This window comes from Tyto alba, unplaced genomic scaffold (assembly GCF_018691265.1).
Source record: "Tyto alba isolate M040663 unplaced genomic scaffold, T.alba_DEE_v4.0 Super-Scaffold_28, whole genome shotgun sequence".
NCBI lineage: Eukaryota > Metazoa > Chordata > Aves > Strigiformes > Tytonidae > Tyto > Tyto alba.
In genome coordinates this window covers 19149622-19167162 of record NW_024881302.1, presented here as the reverse complement: position 1 = coordinate 19167162, position 17541 = coordinate 19149622, and the positions used below count along the sequence as shown (strand labels likewise).

General features: G+C 49.3%; 1 pseudogene; it reads right to left on the bottom strand.

The window, feature by feature from the left end:
• Positions 1-4336: 4336 nt before the first annotated feature.
• On the bottom strand, positions 4337-15871 carry LOC104364439 (annotated as a pseudogene).
• Positions 15872-17541: the final 1670 nt, after the last annotated feature.

Genomic DNA, 17541 nt, shown 5'->3' with positions numbered 1-17541 from the left:
GTGCTAAGCTGCTGTTTGCCTGCTGACAACATTAGGGAATGCCAAGTAATTATTTAAAGTGGTGTCATGTTATAATGTGAAAACTGCTTCCCATCAAGGTAATCCTAAACTGTCTACTGCTTCCACCCTGCTCTAAGGAAGAGCTCTTCCCTATGGCCAAAGCATCATCTCTCACTGCCTCTTGCATGCCCTGAGCCTTCAGCTTGGTGCTCTCCCACCACAGCATCTTCTAAGTCAGGTTGATGGCCTTTGCACTGTGCCTGTTGACATGCCTGGCATTAGCCATGGTTTTATTGGCGGTTCTTAACCTCCTGCAGAACCTGCAATCTGCTGCATCAAAAGCAAAAGGGCTTTGCTGCAAAAATTAGGAGCAAAGTGTTGGAGTGTTTGGGTGCAGCATGTGAATGTAGGTGTTCACCTGAGTGAAGGGGCAGGTCCCTGTGCAGCAATTAGAGAGGAAGCAATGTGGAAGGAGAGGGTGAGAGATGCAGATGGGAAGGTGTTTCTCACTTTTTGATGAAGTAAAATGCCAGGCTGACCAACAAGAACGTGAGCAGGAGAGATCCCACAACAAACCGGGCAATTTCCCAGCCCTGGAAGGAGGCTGAGGGTGCAAAGGCAGAGACAGAACATTGTAGCTATGACCCTTCCCAGCACAAGGTGCCACCAGGAGTCGTAGAATCACAGTCACAGAATGGGTTAGGCTGGCTTGAGTTAGGCTGGGCTGGGTTATGTTGAAAGGGACCTTTAAAGGTCATCTAGTCCAACCCGCCACCATGGGCAGGGACATCTTTCACTAGATCAGGTTGTTCAAAGCCCTCTCCAATCTGACCTTAACACTTCCAATGATGGGACACCTACAACTTCTCTGGTCAACAACCGGTTGAGCTGTCCCAGCCTCCTGATCTGGAGACCCCATTCTTCCACCCCCTCAGCTGCATCCTCCGTAGTGTGCCAGCTCTGGCCAACTCCAGCCTGGGTGCCAGCTGCTTCTCTGAGCAATGGGGCTTCAGGGCTATGTGTCCAACAGCACCAAAAGCAGGGGGCTCCCTGGTGAAGCCCAGACTCACAAGAAGATTTAGACACCCAAACTTCCAGTGGTATTGGCATGATAGGGCTGACTACCCCATCACACCAGAGGAACCAACCATTGTTACCTCTCTTGTAATGTTCCACCAGTTTCTGGAGGGCAGCTGGTTTTGGGAAGTGTCACCAGAGGTCCTTGCTGGCTTGCCCTGCATTTCCCCTCTCACGTGGAGATGTGGCCTGACTCTGGCCCTGGCTCTGTTCACTGTGCTGGAAGCAGATCACCGTGCTTAGTTTTGCCTCCTACTCACCTCTGCTGTGCAACATGGATGGTGCATTTTTTGGGGTGACACAGTCAGGATTGGTTTTCAGCACTCTTCCACCCACAGAGAAGGGGTGGAGGCTGGCCAGAAAGCCCTGGATCCAGGTCTTGATGGACTGATGCTGCTCCAGCTGCCGAGCCCACACCTGGCCCCAGACCTTCACCAGTAATGCATGTCAGGTTCAGCTCTGTGGAGAAACAACAGTGGGTCTTGGGTGGTCGGTAACCCTCCAGCTGTTTGAGAACACATTCCCATGACTTCATGTCCTGCTCCAGTAACACCCTCCTGCTCCCATGCTCTTCTCTCCAGCTCTCTGAAATCATTCTGCTGTACTGTATCACAGGTAAAAAGCACATGCTCAACCTTTCTTTTGGTGACAAAAAGGCCTTGGAGTTGTCCTCCCAACCCAGCAGAATACTTTATACTACACTTGGTAACGTCATGATCTCTACCAGCTGGTGAGAGTTGTCTGAAATTGTTCAAATGTCAAAAAGGTGTTTGGGCAACAGAGATGAAACATGGCTGCGAACCCTTAATTTCCTCACAAAACCAGCCAAAAAATAGGAAACATTTTTTCCCATCCCTCAAAAGCTGTAAGTCTCTAAGACTTCCAGAAGTGACTTTTTGGTCCAGATACTTCAAATAAGTATAGGACACTGAAGGAGTCTGATAGAGAAAGAGTTGAGAACCAGAGTCTTCTAGAATGCAAACGGCTTTTTTGTTTTGCTTGTTTAGGATCTTCAGTTTGTCTGGAAGACATCTCAAGGCATCAGCAGAGACTCTCATTCCTCATGGTTTCTTTAGTTTGCCCTTCCTCTAGTAAGAAGCCTGTGCCAGGTGCTCTCCTGCTCTCTTCACTGAAACCCCATGCACCCATCGCTGCTCCTCCAGCTCCCGTCACTCGAGTGCAAGCCTGCAAGTTTGGCTTGAGAAGGGACTATCCTGATGATGAGCAGCTGTGGACAGTGGAGGGAGGAGGGCACTGCAAACCAGGCAAGTGGAGCGGGGCACCAACCTTGCAGGTAGAACTCAGAGGCACCACAGGAGCACTTCTCCTCTAGGGAGCCCACCAAGACCCTTCCCAAGCTTTCCATCACCCTCCTGTGGCGCAGAGTCCACATGGAACAGCCTAATGGAAAAAGAGAAGTGGTTTTCTGGTTGCAGCTTGGGGCTGTTAATAAACTCCCAGCTGCGTGCCCCTTCCAAAACACTTGGCTTCACCCCTGAGCTCAGGAGTAAAGCTCCTCCAGAGCCTCCATCCCACCCTCCTTTGCATCCCATTCTCCTCTGCCCCCCACTCCTGCAGGATGAGTCTTCACTTCTGGACTTCTCCTACCACATGCGCCAGCTTCACTCCTTCACCAGCCTCCCAGGGTGGTGGGGAGGAGGCATGCCCCACAGGTCCCACCACTTGGGCCAGTACAGTATCTCATGCTGGGACACTGCCTGCCCCTCTCAGGAGGCTGGAGGAGGAGTAGTAACCTCCATTTCATTTTACCCAGGTCCTGACTGCCTCAAGCAGATCCAAGGATGGCCTTTGCAGGGGCTGGAGACCCCACTGTACTTTTGCTTGTTGGCCAAAGTCAGGACTGAACGCTTTGTTCCCACGGTTGGGCTGAGACAGAAGGGTTTGCTGGCAGTTTCCCTGACCATGCCCCAACCATCACGAGACTGGGATGGCTTTCCTGCTGTTGCTGCAAATCTAAAGCCACAGAAAGAAATCCTGATCAGGGCTTGGCCCTTCCTGAGCAGAGACGAAATATGTGGCCACCATCGTACAAGAACACATTGAAGCTGTGAGTGAGGCTGCCATCTGGGGATGGCGGCATTGCATCAACACATGGGTGTCTGTACCAGCTCTCCCCCATCATGTCCCCTTTCATTTCTGGGAGGCAGCAGGGTCCTTGCCAGTATCCCCCTCCCATGCCATGGGAAGTTGGGGTCAGCCCCCTGCCCCAGTGCCCTGCCCCAGCCCTCCCACCCCGCACCAGTGGGGGCACCCAGTTCCACTCACTGGGTGTCAGGAGGTAGAGGTGGAGTGTCCTGGGGACTGCTGTTCTGCAAACCAGGGGTAGGGGCCGAGATGGCAAACTGCAGTTCTGTGCTGGCGTTGCTGCAGGCATAACGGCTCAGGGACATGGGCCTGTCCCCAGAAGAGGAGTGAGAGCTCACCAACACATCATGCACCTTTCTTCCCATCTCCAAACAAAAATCCCTCTCCCCAGGCCCCAGTTCCTGATGCTGCTGGGGATGATGGAGAGTTTGCTGGAGCTGGAGCTGAAATCAGCTTTCACAGAGCCATCACAGAGACGGGTCCAGCCAACCCCACCAGTTGGAGAAGACCTGGGCTTGGCCAGAGCAAACCTATTTGGTCTGACTGGCTTTTGTAGGAGTAAGATTGCTGCCTCATTACAGCCAGCCTCCCAAAATGAGGAGTTTGTCCTCCAGGATGAGTTTTTCAAGCTACACAATATCTGCCCCTGCATGTCACTAAGCTATTGTTTCCCTCCCCACACCAGGACTTAGAAACTTGGTCAGGATGCGAGGAAGCAGCTTTTCTGGGTGTGGTTGTTCAGGGCTGGACTGCCAGAGGCTGCCTGGAGTCAGCCCATGTGGGGTCTCCCACCAAAGCACTGCCCCGACCTTGTGAATAACCACCCTGGTGAGGTTTCAGCACAACGTTTCAGCCAGCCAGAAGCTCAGTTTCCCAGGAAAACCACGCACGTGGAGTTGCGCTCTGTGCACGCGTGCTTGTGGGGGAGGCTACAAACACAGAACCCTCTGTCACACCAGATGGGACAGGGGGGCAGAGAACTTGAGGAGGGCAGACTTAATTAACAGATGTGATCTTGTGGACAGGAGAATCTCTGCTAGTATTCCCACCAAGAGAAGGGCTCAGCCCTATTTGTTGTTGAGTCCACCTAGGAGCGAAAGGGATGTTGGGTTTTGTTCTACTGCTCACAGGGATATCCTTTTTTGTTTGGTTTGTTAGTTGTGGGGCAGGTTTTGTGTTGTTTTGTTTTGTTTTGTTTTTTTTTTTTCTTTTATAAAGAAAAAGTTTTGCAATGAAGCATATACAGCTGCTATCTGTAAAGGCTGCATTCCTTCATATGGTGCCATACATCTCCCTTGGGGGAAGCAAGTTAAGTGAGCCATGGAGGAACAAAGTACAATTCCCTACGCCAAGGGCAGGGAAACCTTTTCCGTTGCAATGTGCTATGCACCTCTGGTTTTCACCACAGCACTGGTGAATGCATTCAGCCGTAGAGGAGGCAGGACAAGGCAGCAAGCTCGGCAACATGCCATCTGGAGGCTCTGGGCACAGGGAACCCAAAGACATTTTCCCAGAGAAGCAACCTCACTTGTCATCCTTGCAGGACACAGCGTAAGATGAGCCAAGGAAGTCCAAGTGTACTCCAGCTCTGCTGGGCTCACACATGTAAACCAGGGCATCCACCAAGTTCTCTGATGTTGCCTTGGTGCCACCAGGAATCAAGCTGGTGCTGTGCACAGCAATAGCTCTGGAGCCTTCACTAGCAGCAGAGATGTCCTTGAAAGTCAGGTTTGTCCCATCTGAAAATGCCAGGGGAATCGTTGGGTTGATCTAGATAGTATTAGGGTGATCTAGATAGTGTTAGGCTGAGCTTTGAGCCTGACAGGACAAGCTGGTTACAGGAACTCCAAGAACATAAACGCGAGACAAAATAATGGTGGTGACTGAGGCTAAGTAAAGCTGTAAAGAAGCACCTGCTTGTTGTGAACACAGCTTTCCAAAAAGATCAAGGTTCCTCTGAGATGAAGAGTCCTCTTCATGCAGCCCAGCCAGAATTTAAGGTGAACAAAAATAAACCAAGATAAACAAATGTGCTGAGGAAACACCACCTCAGGACCAGGAAGAGGCAGCAGCAACACTGCAGGGCTCAGTGAGTGTCAGTGAACATGACATCAGTGAGCCACCCGACAGTCCTGGTGGACCCTGCTTCTCCTAAAAGCCCCCTGCCTTGGTACCAGCAGGAGAAGCTTTCAGTCCTCCCGGTCCCTCTGCCCGGCATGGGAAGCTCAGGAGAGGCACTGAGGAGGATTAAGCACCTTCTCAGCTGGAGTGTGATGGAGCAGCCCAGTCAGAACAAAGAGAGAAAAAAAAGGAATAAAGGACAGGAAAGGCAAGGAAGAGTTGTTCCCCATGCCATGCAGTCTCCTCCATCCCTTTCCTCAAAGATGCTCAACCACCTGCCCATCTGTTTGAGGATAGCCCATACGCAGGGTCTGTGCCATCAGCCTCTCTGTGCCTGTTGCCCTCCATCCAACGCAAGCACAAACAGCCCCACAGCTCCAATGGTGCTCCTAAGAGGGATGCTGGCATGTTCCTTGCCTTCCTTCCCCAGGAAGAAGACCAGGCTGGGCCCTCCCAGGCTGTTGCCAGGCTTCCTCTCCAGCTCGACAAAGCGGTGGGGGGTAGCGCTGCTGGCCAGGCACAGCTCGCTGATGCTGACGGCAGGAGGGATCAGTGCCGAGGAGCTGCTGCAGAAGTTCTCCCCCAGTGGCGTCACCATGGTCACCTGTGGGTAGACACAAAAGCTGCTGTCACTACTACTGGTCCCATTTCTTCGGGTGGAGCGATGGCTGCTCATGGCATCACTTCTTGTTTGTGCCTCTTTGGTGAGGCTCGAAGAGGACGTGGTGGTTCTGCCTCAGGTCAGCTGCTCTTCACTCCTACCATCTGCTCCTGACTAGGGGTCCCGTCACCATGCAGCCCCATCACTGTCTTTGCTCCCACCCTCAGGACTAGGAACCATTCTCTTTCCCTACTGTGGAGAGCATGTCTACACTTGTGTCTCCAGTCCATGACATAGCTTCCTTGTGGTCCTTTCCCACTGCAAACACACCTCCCTCCTGCCAGCACACCTCTTCTGCTTCTAGAGCAGTTTTATCGCCCCAGCTTTGGACCTGATCACACCTCTGTGCTGGCCTGATTCTAGCAGGCATCAGCAGCGGAGCAGCAAAGCCTTCCCTCACCCAGCTTTGTGCAGAACAAGCATACATACTGTCATGTTCCTTCAGGGGGACTATCTGAAACTACATACTTTGAAATAAAAAGGAAAATTTTAGATGAATTAACACACACCAATCACACCAGTGGTTGAGGCGCTGCAGGAAGCTGCGTTTCCAGGGACCTGATGTGCTGTACCACGCATCCCGAAAGTGGCACCAAACAAGCAGGGGAGGTGGCTCCACATCTGGCTTGGGGTAACCCTAGAATCCAGGATGCTGCCCAAAAGCAGACTCTCCAGTTCTGGGGTTGGTGGCATGTGAGCTGTCTTCATGGATCTCCTGGTCCCAAGCTACGCTGCGCAGAGCAGGGAGCTGTTACCTGGCCAACAAACAGGTGAACAGGGGAGGTGAGAGCTGGTGAGAACATCAGCAGATGGCAGGAGGTAGATGTGGCTCACCAGAATGCTCTTCTCCCCAAATAGATGATACACATACTGAAACACAGCTGCTGCCTTCCCAGTGACTATGGATGGAGAAGGGAGATCTGCCATCAACCCACCGGGAAGCTGTTCTGCTCCACACCTCGGCTGTGGCAGCAGCTCAGAGATTTGTCCTCGGTGCTGTGAGAGTCATTTTTGTACAGGATGCTCTGCCCTGGTACCAGGACTTTAAACAGCTTGTCTGCCCTCTGGCATTCAGGACATGTACACCACAGCATCCACCAGCCCCTCTGCGATCACATACACGTTGACCACATAGAGGGTGGTGTTGCTGTGGTAGAGAGCCCCAACATCTGCCCTGTTCTGGATGGTGTTGGGGAGCAGCCTGATCACGGGTGCTGGGTTCATCATGCTGTTCCCCACTAAGAAGTGACCCAGATCATCTGTGTGGTGTCCAGACAGGTTCAAAACACTCTAGGCCCAGATATTTTCACTGTTGTAGAGGACCAACCAGTATCCCTGGAGGTCAAAGTGTGTCTGTCCAGCATAGAAGGGTTCGCAGTACTCTGCATCCACTCCTCCCCCTGGGTTGTCTGGGTTCACCTCGTTGATGAGTAGCTTGGACACTTGCAGAAAAGGTTCTTGAGTCCCTTCTGGCATCTCTGATGGGACACCTTGGAAAGCAAAAATGTCACAAATATGGGCCTAAGCACAGGGCATACAGCAGGGGAAACAGGGAAACAACACAATATTGTACACTATTTTGCTGGGGTGAGAAGAAATTCAGCAGAGAACTGAGAATGCTGGCTCAGAGGTTTTATCATCTATGCGCTCCATACTCCTAAGAAGAGCCCAGGCAACATTCTGGCAACAACCAGCTCTAACAACATCTGTTGCTGTTATTCCAGATAATGGGCAATATGGGCTCTAGTAACTGGATGCGACTGAATTGGAAGGGATCTTTGCCAGAGTTGGTGAAATGGAGGGAGGCACATCTCCCTCCTCTAGGAGAGCTAGACCCACCTGTCAATCCTCAAACACATCGTACCCCGCAACCTGCAAGAATGATGACTGGTACCTGGAGGGAAGTCCAGCACATTAATATCCTTGAAGCAGGAGCTTTCTGCTGTGATGGTCCTTCTGTCAAAACTCACAAGTCTGGGTGTCTCTAAGGTCTTGAAGGCTAGCAGCAGGCTGCTCAGCTGCTCCTCTGACTTAGCAGTTATCAGAGTAGTAAACACAAGTCCCGAGTCCCGGCAGGCTGCCTTTGGCTCTGCAGAGGCAAGCAGAGAACTGCCTCAGTTTCCCCACGCCACCGAAGACCCACTTTCTCCTGGAAGAGACACACAGCTCACCATCTCCTCTCTACCACCACTGCCCTCCTGGTCAGACTGACTCGGGGCAGCTCATACCATTCGCAGAACGCTGTGAGCTCTGCCTGTGCCAAGGGGCACCCTGGGACCAAGTCACACAGCACACCCGGACACTGTCTTCATCCTTCTGAAGCCTTGTAGTCCCAACAGGGAACAGAACAGTCTCTCTGAGGGGTGTCGAAACATAAGCTAAACATAACACTGCTGACAATGTAGGCTGCAAAATCATGCTTTTTCTCGTCATGCGTCTGCATGTGCTCATCGCACTTGCACACTTAGCTAGTAGGGGTATCAGAAAAGCAGACCAGTAAGTCCACCTGCATTTCTGCTGCAACTTGGCTTAGTTCATATGGAACATAAGGTCAAGTAGGCAACAAACTCCTAGTCAAGATGTCAACCCTGTTGCCACATCTGTCTGACTGCAAATGCTCAAGTCCGAAATGGCTGGTGGTCTGCAGATGAGCACTGATGCGTGTTGGTGGATCAGCAGACGGGAGCACTCTGCAGAACGTGGAAGAACAGCACCATGCTCTGCCTAACACTCGATATTTCTGTCATCAGCACCAAGTCCAAATTAGCTGGGATCCAAGCTAGGAGGACGCAATGCAACAGGGAACACGGGGCTGAAAATCAGAAGCGAATGGGCATTAACCACTGGTGGTGCCTGGGTTGCCCTGCTCCTGCCTGGCTCAACTTTGAAGTAGGCAGCAGAGACTCCACAACTGCAGGATCCATCAAGGGCCTGGACCAGAACCATCAGAATCTCTTCTGACTTCAGGAGCCACTCCTGGAAATCTACGAAACAAAAAGCCAACTGTTATCCAGCTAGTGCAACCTCAGTCATGGGAGCCAGCTCATTCTGGGATGGGTGCAGCTCAGCTCCTACTTATCACTCAGAGGGCCTGGAAAGGCTTCTCTTCACCCCAAGCAGTTGGGTGTGGGGATGAAGACTGGAGAAGCTCAGCTTGGCATGGGTTGCCATGAAGAAAAATATTGTAGAAAATTTTCAGGTGTCCTAGCTGTGTTTCCTTTAGTGTTATGTTCACACAACACAGCACGACTCTGGGTGGTTGTCCTGGACAGCTCTGGCTTTGTGCATGTGCTCTTGTGCTTAGGAGGTCCTGCCTACAGGAGCAGAAATAACTGATGGTCACCTGCTACATGAAGGCAGAAGGAGAGAGTCTGGCTGAAGTGTCTCCTGGGGCAATCATTGAACTTGCCAGAGGTGGGCCTGCTGAGAATGTAGGACAAGGAGTCCTGGGTCACAGGGCTGCAGTTGCACTGGCTCATGGACACATTTCCCAGCTGGTGCCTGCAAGAGACAGTAAATGAAAGAAAACACCACCTGCCAGCCAGAGACCTGAGTGCTCTTCACCCACCAGTCACACCTGCCTGCACCAGTGAGTGAAACCATGCACTTACAGGCTTCTCCCTTCACAAGGTTTGGAAAGATATCCCATCCTCATCAGTACCTCCTTGTATTAAAAAAAAAAGCCCAAGAGCTCACTAAATTTTGATAGAGAAGAGCACAGGCTTCATCCGACCCTTTCTCTTCTAGCACTGACTGCCTTTTTGACTGATCTGAAGACAAGCAAGTTAGTACAGACACATTCATGCTAGGACTACTAGGAAGAATGATGGGGTGCAGCTAGAGAAACTAGAAAGGCAGCACCTGGGGGTGAAATGCTTGAGCAAGAGCCCTCAACTCAAAGGTGAAGAGGATGATTGAGGGTTGGACTAGATGACCTTTAAAGGTCCTTCCAGCCCAAACTATTCTATGATTCTGTGAAGCCCCACTGTGAGGAGCTGCACAGAGCAGAGCTGCTCAGAGCTCCTTGGGGAAGGAGACCACCTCCTTACAGGACAAGTGCAGATTTTGTTTCACAAGGGGAGGAAGATGAGCAAAGAAAAGAAGAGGAATATACTGCAACTAAGTAGTGAACCTGTCATGGGAGTAAACTACACCCTTTCCTGATGTGGTTGACTCCATTGTAGTCTCAAATGGTCTTTTCACAGACCCATCCAGAAAGGACGAGTCTCCTCCAGCCACAGAGCCAGAACATTGCTATTTAGTTGACAATTGCACACAGAGGTCAAGTCTGGTGCTTTGCCTTCAAAACCACAGACAAGAGGTTGCCCAGACTTTTTTTTTACTTATTGCCTGGTTCTACACACTCTACCCTGTCTTCATGTGCATGGCACCTTGCTGCCCTTGCTCCTTCACTGTCCTTCACCCGCTCTGTTGTCCGCTTTCTCCTGTTAGCAGAGCATGCCTAAAATGTGAAGGAAACAATTCTCATGTCTCACAAAAGCCTGAGGTTAGTAACATTTCCCTTAACCCATGAAGACAAAAACAAACCCTAAAACCAAAAAGAAAGTTGCTCAACCCAGAATGAACAGTAACCCTGCTTACAATCCTTGGTCTGGATGAAGCAGAGCAGGGATTTCCTGGCGAGTGATACTAAAGTCCTTCACTTGCCCTCATTTTGACCTGGAATTCCATCCTGAACCTAAGAAAAGCCTTTTCTTGTTGAAAGCAATACTGGAAAATTTATTAGATTGACCGCTACACTTTTATAAGCAATAAATAATTAAAATTACAAAAATAATAACCAGCAATCTTTTGGTCAGAAAATTCCTCCTCAGGTACTTTATTCTGCAACTGTACAGCTGTGCCAGGGCTCCTGCGAAGAGAGGGACACCCACAAACTTAGATGAGGAGTGGAAAAAGGCCGGGACTCAATACCACCATAAGAAAACCCTGGTCTGGCGGTGACACTTGTCTTCCAGTCCTGACTGGGGTTCGGGGCAGAAGGCAGGGTTGACCCAGCAGGCAAGGGAGACTCTGGTGCCAAACTCTCCTCCCAGCCCTTCCCAGAGAGAAGCCTTTCACCACTTTTCCTTGTTGGCAGATCTGCCAGGGGTCAGGATCTCCAGCAGCTCAGGGTTTGGTTCCTCGTTGCTTGTGGACGTGAAGGCATCCAACAGGCCGGTCACTGGCAGAGACTTCCCTGGAACAAAACTCCTGCTGTTGCCTCTGTAGATGGCAATGGCATTGGGGCCACCTCTAAGGACAGGACAGGTGGTGGTCTCTGGGAATGGCAGATCCACTGCACACCAGCAAGGAAAGGAACAGCAACGGCACATAAGCAACACAAGAGCGATCCCCGCTATGTAGGAACCCAGCATCTTTTCGGCCCTGAAGAGCAGGCCACAGGAACTCAGAAAGTGGCTGGGGTTGTCTGATTATTGCAAATTTGACATTTGCGACCCCATCTTTCTGCTCACTAACCTTTTTCACATTTGCTCAGCCTGAATTTCCCCATTCATGGCCAGATCCACAGTGTGGGAGAGGCTGGAGGGGGAAAACTGAGTAGAGTTCATCCTGCTATTTAGGTTCTGTGAACAGAGGAGTTGATTCATGCATAAGCAGGGGAACTGGTAAGCAATCGCTGATATGACTTGGTCTACAGTAAAGTAAATTTTTAATTCTAAGAGAGATCTGAAATCTTCTTCCAGATAGCAGTTACTTTAATAATACACAAAAATATTTAGGTATTCACATTTTATTCTTGCATTTAAAGGTCCATGTTTTTTACAAACACGCTACACATACACACATATTCATCAAAGGCCCAAGACACCAGCATACAGAATTAAGGTTGAGGTTTGGTGGGGTTTCCCAATTTCATGAGCTTCCCCATTTCCTTCCTTGTATTTACTGTCCCCTTCACAAGCTATTTCCCAAGCACCCAGCAGGAACTGCTGAGGACGTTAAAAAGCAGCAGACTGCTGATGTTTCAATACTTCTCCCTGCATAAATGGTTCTGGGTAACAAACATTAAAGGAGGAATCACATGAGAAGCGGAAGGGTAAGGAGAAGTGGTTACTCCTTGAGAAGTGCCACCAGGGCACCTGCATGCTAAGGGACAGTCCTGTGCTTTAGCCTTGATGCACTCCTGGCCAGGGGACTATTTTTCCCCTGCCTGACTAATCTGGTGGCCTTCTACAATGGAGCGACTGTGTTGAAGGATAAGGGAGGAGCAACTGATGTCATATATCTTGACTTCTGCAAGTTTGACATGGTCCCACAAAACATCCTTGTCTCTAAATTGAAGAGATATGGGTTTGATGGATGGACTATTCAATGGATAAGGAACTGGCTGGATGGCCACATCCAAAGAGTTGCCCAAATGGAGATCAGTAACAAGTGGTGTCTCTCAGGGGTCCATAGTGGGACCAATACAGTTCAGTATCTTCATTAATGTTAGGCAGTGAGTGCACCCTCAGCAAGTTTGTGGACGACATCAAGCTGTGTGGTGCTGTTGACGTGCTGGAGGGAAGGGATGACATCCAGAGGGACCTTTACAAGCTAGAGGAGTGGGCCCATGTGAACCTCACGAAGTTCAACAAGGCCAAGTATAAGGTCCTACACCTAGGTCAGGGAAATCACCAGTATCAGTACACACTGGGGTAAGAATGGATAGAGCATAGCCCTGCAGAGAAGGACTTGGATATACTGGTGTATGAAAGAAGTGGACAAGAGCCAGCAATGGGAGCTTGCAGCCCAGAAAGCCAATTGTACGCTGGGCAGCATCAAAAGAAGCGTGGTCAACAGGTCAAGGGTGGTGATTCTCCCCCTCTACTCCACTCTCCTGGAGTACTATATCCATTTCTGGGGGTGCCAGCACAAAAAAAGACATGTACCTCTTAGAGCAGATCCAGAGGAGGGCCACAAAAATGATCCGAGTGCTGGAAGAACCTCTTCCATGAAGAAAGGTTGAGAGACTTGGGGTTATTCAGTGCAGAAAAGACTCTGGGGAGACCTTCTTGCAGCCTTTCAATACCTAAAGGGAGATTACAAAAAAAATAGGGACAGACTTTTTACCAAAGCCTGTACTGATAGGATACAGTTTTAAGTAACGGTTAAGTAACAGATACCGTTTTAGGTAACGATTTTAAACTGACAGAGGGTAGATCTAGATTTGATGAATAGGAAAGAAAAGTTTTATGATGAGGGTGGTGAGATGCTGGAAGAGATTATCCATAGAAGGTATGGCTGCTTCATCCCTGGACATATTCAAGCTTAGGCTGGATGGGTCTTTGAGCAGCCTGGTCTAGTGAAAGGTGTCCCTGCCCACGGCAGTGGGGATGGAACTAGATATCTTTAAAGGTCCCTTCAACCCAAACCATCCTGTGATTCAGTTGAAAGTTTTCACACTGGCATCTGTCAATGGAGGACTTTTGCTCTAGTGCTCTCACAGCTTGAACTTCTCTGCAGTGATAGGCAGACAAACTGTACAAAGACAGGACTAACTATCTGGGCCATTTTAAGAGCTCCTGTCCCAGACCTGAAATGGTCAGGTTAAATCAACTTCTTACAGAGTGCTCGGCATGGAGTCACTATGAAAGTAGCCTTTTAAGGCAATTAAGGGGAAAACCTTCCACAGAAATGTGTGCAGTATGCTTGAGACATCTTGACAAAGCCTCATTGGAAAAAAATGCCAAAGCATATCTCTACCTTCTCGACTTGAGTGAACCTTGAGGAAGACTTAACAAAATCCTTAGAAATTTCCTCCTTAGTCTGAAAGCTGGCTGCGCTTTTACATCTGTTTCTTTGACCCTCCTCTTAGCTGTTGCCTGCTAACAGTCCCAGCTCATCCAGAGGTAAGAGCAGAGCACATTTCCTGGTGAGAAAAGCAGAGCTCAAGCGGACAAGCAGCTCTTCTACTTGTGAGAGTATTTGGAGCTGTTTGAATTGTAAAAAGGAGATCAACTGCTTAAAAAAAAAAAAAAAAAAAGTTTTAGTTGCAAAAGTATTTTTATTTTTATTATTACAGCTTTGTAAGAGATGAATATACTCCCTGACTCAGAAATCATGAGTCAGTGAATTACACAAGACATCTGCAGAGTCAGTGTCTCCAACTGCCAAAAACTTCTTTGAGGTGCCCAAAATAACAAGATATTTCTTCGTCCTCTGGTGGCCTGGAAGAAATTTTAAGTGTTGGGAGGAAGTTTAGATTGCAGCTTCACACAGTCAATACACGTGACCTACATTTGCAATGGAAGAAAAGCCCTTGTGCTTCTTCGAGAAGAGACTATGTATCTGCTGTGAATGACCACCAAGCTGCACATAGAGAAGGGGGGACACTTCAAGGAGACGTGGCACAGTCAGGGTCTCACGGCAGGCTGGCCACAGGGCTGGGAGCAGAACCGTGTCCTCCCAGGCAGCAAAGGCACGTGTGGTCTTCCGATCTCCACGAGGTCCCTCACCTTACGCTCTGCAGGTCTGCCACCACTGCGAGACATACCACCTCCACTTGTTTGTCCTGAAACCACCTCCTTCTACCTTTTTTCTGGTGCCTTTTAGTTCTTGTAGCAGGAGATAGGGTAAGCAATTGATCACTGTCCACTTTCTTTAGGTTACTCACATTTTTGAAACCTCTGTCAGGGCCCTCCTAAGATTGCCCTTTTCTAGGTGTACTTAGTTATTTCTTCTGTGAAAGCATTTCCAGAGCATTATCCATCCTAGCTGATCTTCTCTGAATGTCTCTAATTCTAATATAACTTTTTTGAGATTAAAGTATTGTACCACACAAGACACAATTAAACATACAAGCAAACCATGAATTTATACAGTGGCATAAAAGATGCCTTCCATTCTTTCCTCTTCTCCTAATAATTTTGATATTTAATTTGCTTTATATAATTCCTTTTCAAATAATTTCTAACATTTGACTTAGTTTTTTATCTGCCACTGAGTTCTGAGTCACATTTTCATTGATCTCTCAGAACGCCAAACAACAAAAAAAATACGACACATGCTCCAGCTCCAAACTGGCTGATCACTTCCCCAGCTCTGAGGTAGTCATCAAAATGCAGTCCTTACCTGGGGTTCTGCTTTGTGCTGGACCAAAAAGAAGTAGCCCATCCAATGAGGTTTTGTCCTAAATGTCCACAGTGAAATAAATGTCTTTGGTCCGACCATCGATCAGCACCAGAGCAATGTCCCTCAGCACGGTGGAGTGGGGACCCTGAAGCTCTATGAACTTGAACTCTTCAGAAGAAGAGGCTGCAAGGACCTCACTGATCAGGACAGAAGATGCCTTCAGCTGAGAAGTTAGGATGGAGTGGTTGTCTGTGCCTGGGGTGGGCATGCCCACTTGGGAGATCCACTGAGAATCTGCCCCACAGCACCTTCCTATTGATCCAGCCACAGTCCTGAAGGCGCAGTCCTCCAGGAAAGCATCTCTGCCAGGGGTCAGTACCCTGACCAGCGTATCTGCTCTCTCTGTCTTCTCAGTCTTATTGACCAACGCACCTACTAGCCCATAACTTGTGATGTTCATGCCCTCTTTGTAGGTCCCTTTTCTATAGTAGGGAGCAATTGTGTCAGGGTCATTCTGGATAGGGTTCTTGGGAATAATTATAGCAGGGTTCACAGAAGAGAATCCAATGAGAAAGAACCCTTGGCTGTTAGTAACTTTGCCCTGGAGGTTTAAAGCTTTGTAGGCTCGGTTGCCGTTACCATTGTAGAAGACCAGATAGTAGCCATCCAAGTGGGCTGTTTGACCACTGCTGTGATAGAGCTCCACAAACTCTGAAGTCAGCATTTACTTCACTGATCAAGAGGGTATGCTCTCTTTTCTGGTCCCTTGTTTTTTTTTATGAGATTCTGAGTGGCAACCTTGGGGAACCAGATATACACAAGTACCATTAATCCAATGTGCCAGATACCTCCCATGATGAAGGATGGGATTTTTGTTTCAGTTCAAATCTAGAGGAGAGGGGGGTCTGTCCGTTTCACAGCCACCAATAGAGCACAGAAGGAAGCTGCCACCACTTGGCTGTTGCAGGACAGCAGTGCAAGGCCTCCAACCTGCACGCTTACTGGCACAGGCACTGGCAGAGGCAAGCACACTTCTTCAGGGAGTTCTGTTTTGTAAAGCAAAGCAAGAGTCCTGCAAAAATCAGACTGAGAAGGGTATGGCTTGAATAAGAGATTCCCCAGCTCAGTTCCTTTAAGAGTCAGGTGTGGGGCGGGAGTGGGGAAGAAAAATCTTGTTAGGAAACACAGAAACACACAAGTGAAATTTAACAGCTTTAAAGCCTTGTAATTTTTCCTCCCTGTGTTTCTTCAGAGGTTTAGTGAGATGCATAACAGCAACTACAACGGGACAAAGCCAGCAGTTTCAGTGTTCGAAACCCTGAGACTTGTGTGGACCTTGAAAGTTGCATGGTGTCTGTGTTAACAGTTAATTCCTTGGGTCCAATTTATTCCACAGGAATTAACACAAAATGACACTAAAGATGATAGTAACCATCTTCTCCATCAAGGTGAGGGTGGGGAAGGAGAGAACAGATGGTTTTGGTTGGATTCTTGTCACACGCATTGCAGAGCAACTCCACTGGCCACCACACCACCCAGCACTGCCGCAGCCCTGGCAGATGCAGAGGAAGTCTGCAAGAATAAGCAGTGGGGAGGAACTGACAATTTAAGATGCTTGAAAAAAAAAAAAAAGTGAGATTTGTTTTCCCATTTCCAGAGATGTTTCCAAGAGCAGCCATGCCGTCACCTGCTGAGTTTAGGTGACCTCTTTGCAGTCTTTGGCCAGCTGTGTCAGCTGTGTGGAGGTTTCCAGCCTGTGCAATGCTTTCCAGCATGGATGCTGGAGGCCCAGCTCCTTCCTGGGCTGCAGGACCACATCCACGTGGGGCTGATGGGTCAGTAACGCATCTGACCCTCCAGCTGCTTCAAGTCATGGCTGATGACCACAGCAGCCCAAAGGGGTGACTGCTAAGTGGGTAGATACCCTCAATCTTTCTTAGGTGAAGTGCCAGCTCCAGTGGGACTGTAGCATTCACAGCCTTCAACTACGGATGTAAACGCCCAGGCTTGTGAGTGAGCCTGCATGGTCCCGTTTATCATGGCCACCTGGGCTAATGCCAGTGCCCAGACGCATTCTCACACACAGGAGGAAACTCCAAAGTGTGAAGCTGACAGCGATTCCATAAAAGAACAGACCCCGATGGAGAGATGATCCTGAGCTGCTGCCTCAAAATGCCTTCCCCTTTTGCTGCCCCTGACTGACCTTAAACTTATCTGCTCTCAAGCTACAAAAGATGGAGAAGCACACACACGCCTCATGCCTCTAATGAACAGGACCAGCCCCAACAGTGCTCTCTCTTCTGTTAGATGGTCGCTATCAAAAAAGTCTCTGCTCCCTTTCAGGCACAGATCATCCCCAAAATCGCTATCGACGTCCCTCCTCTGGCAGGCTCCTGCTCCTGTCCAGCCTTCAAAGAAAAAAGAAACTGCACCAGCTTCTCCTCCCCACACCCATTCCCACAGGTGCCCTGTTTCCACCCCGTCTCCCCATTTCAGTC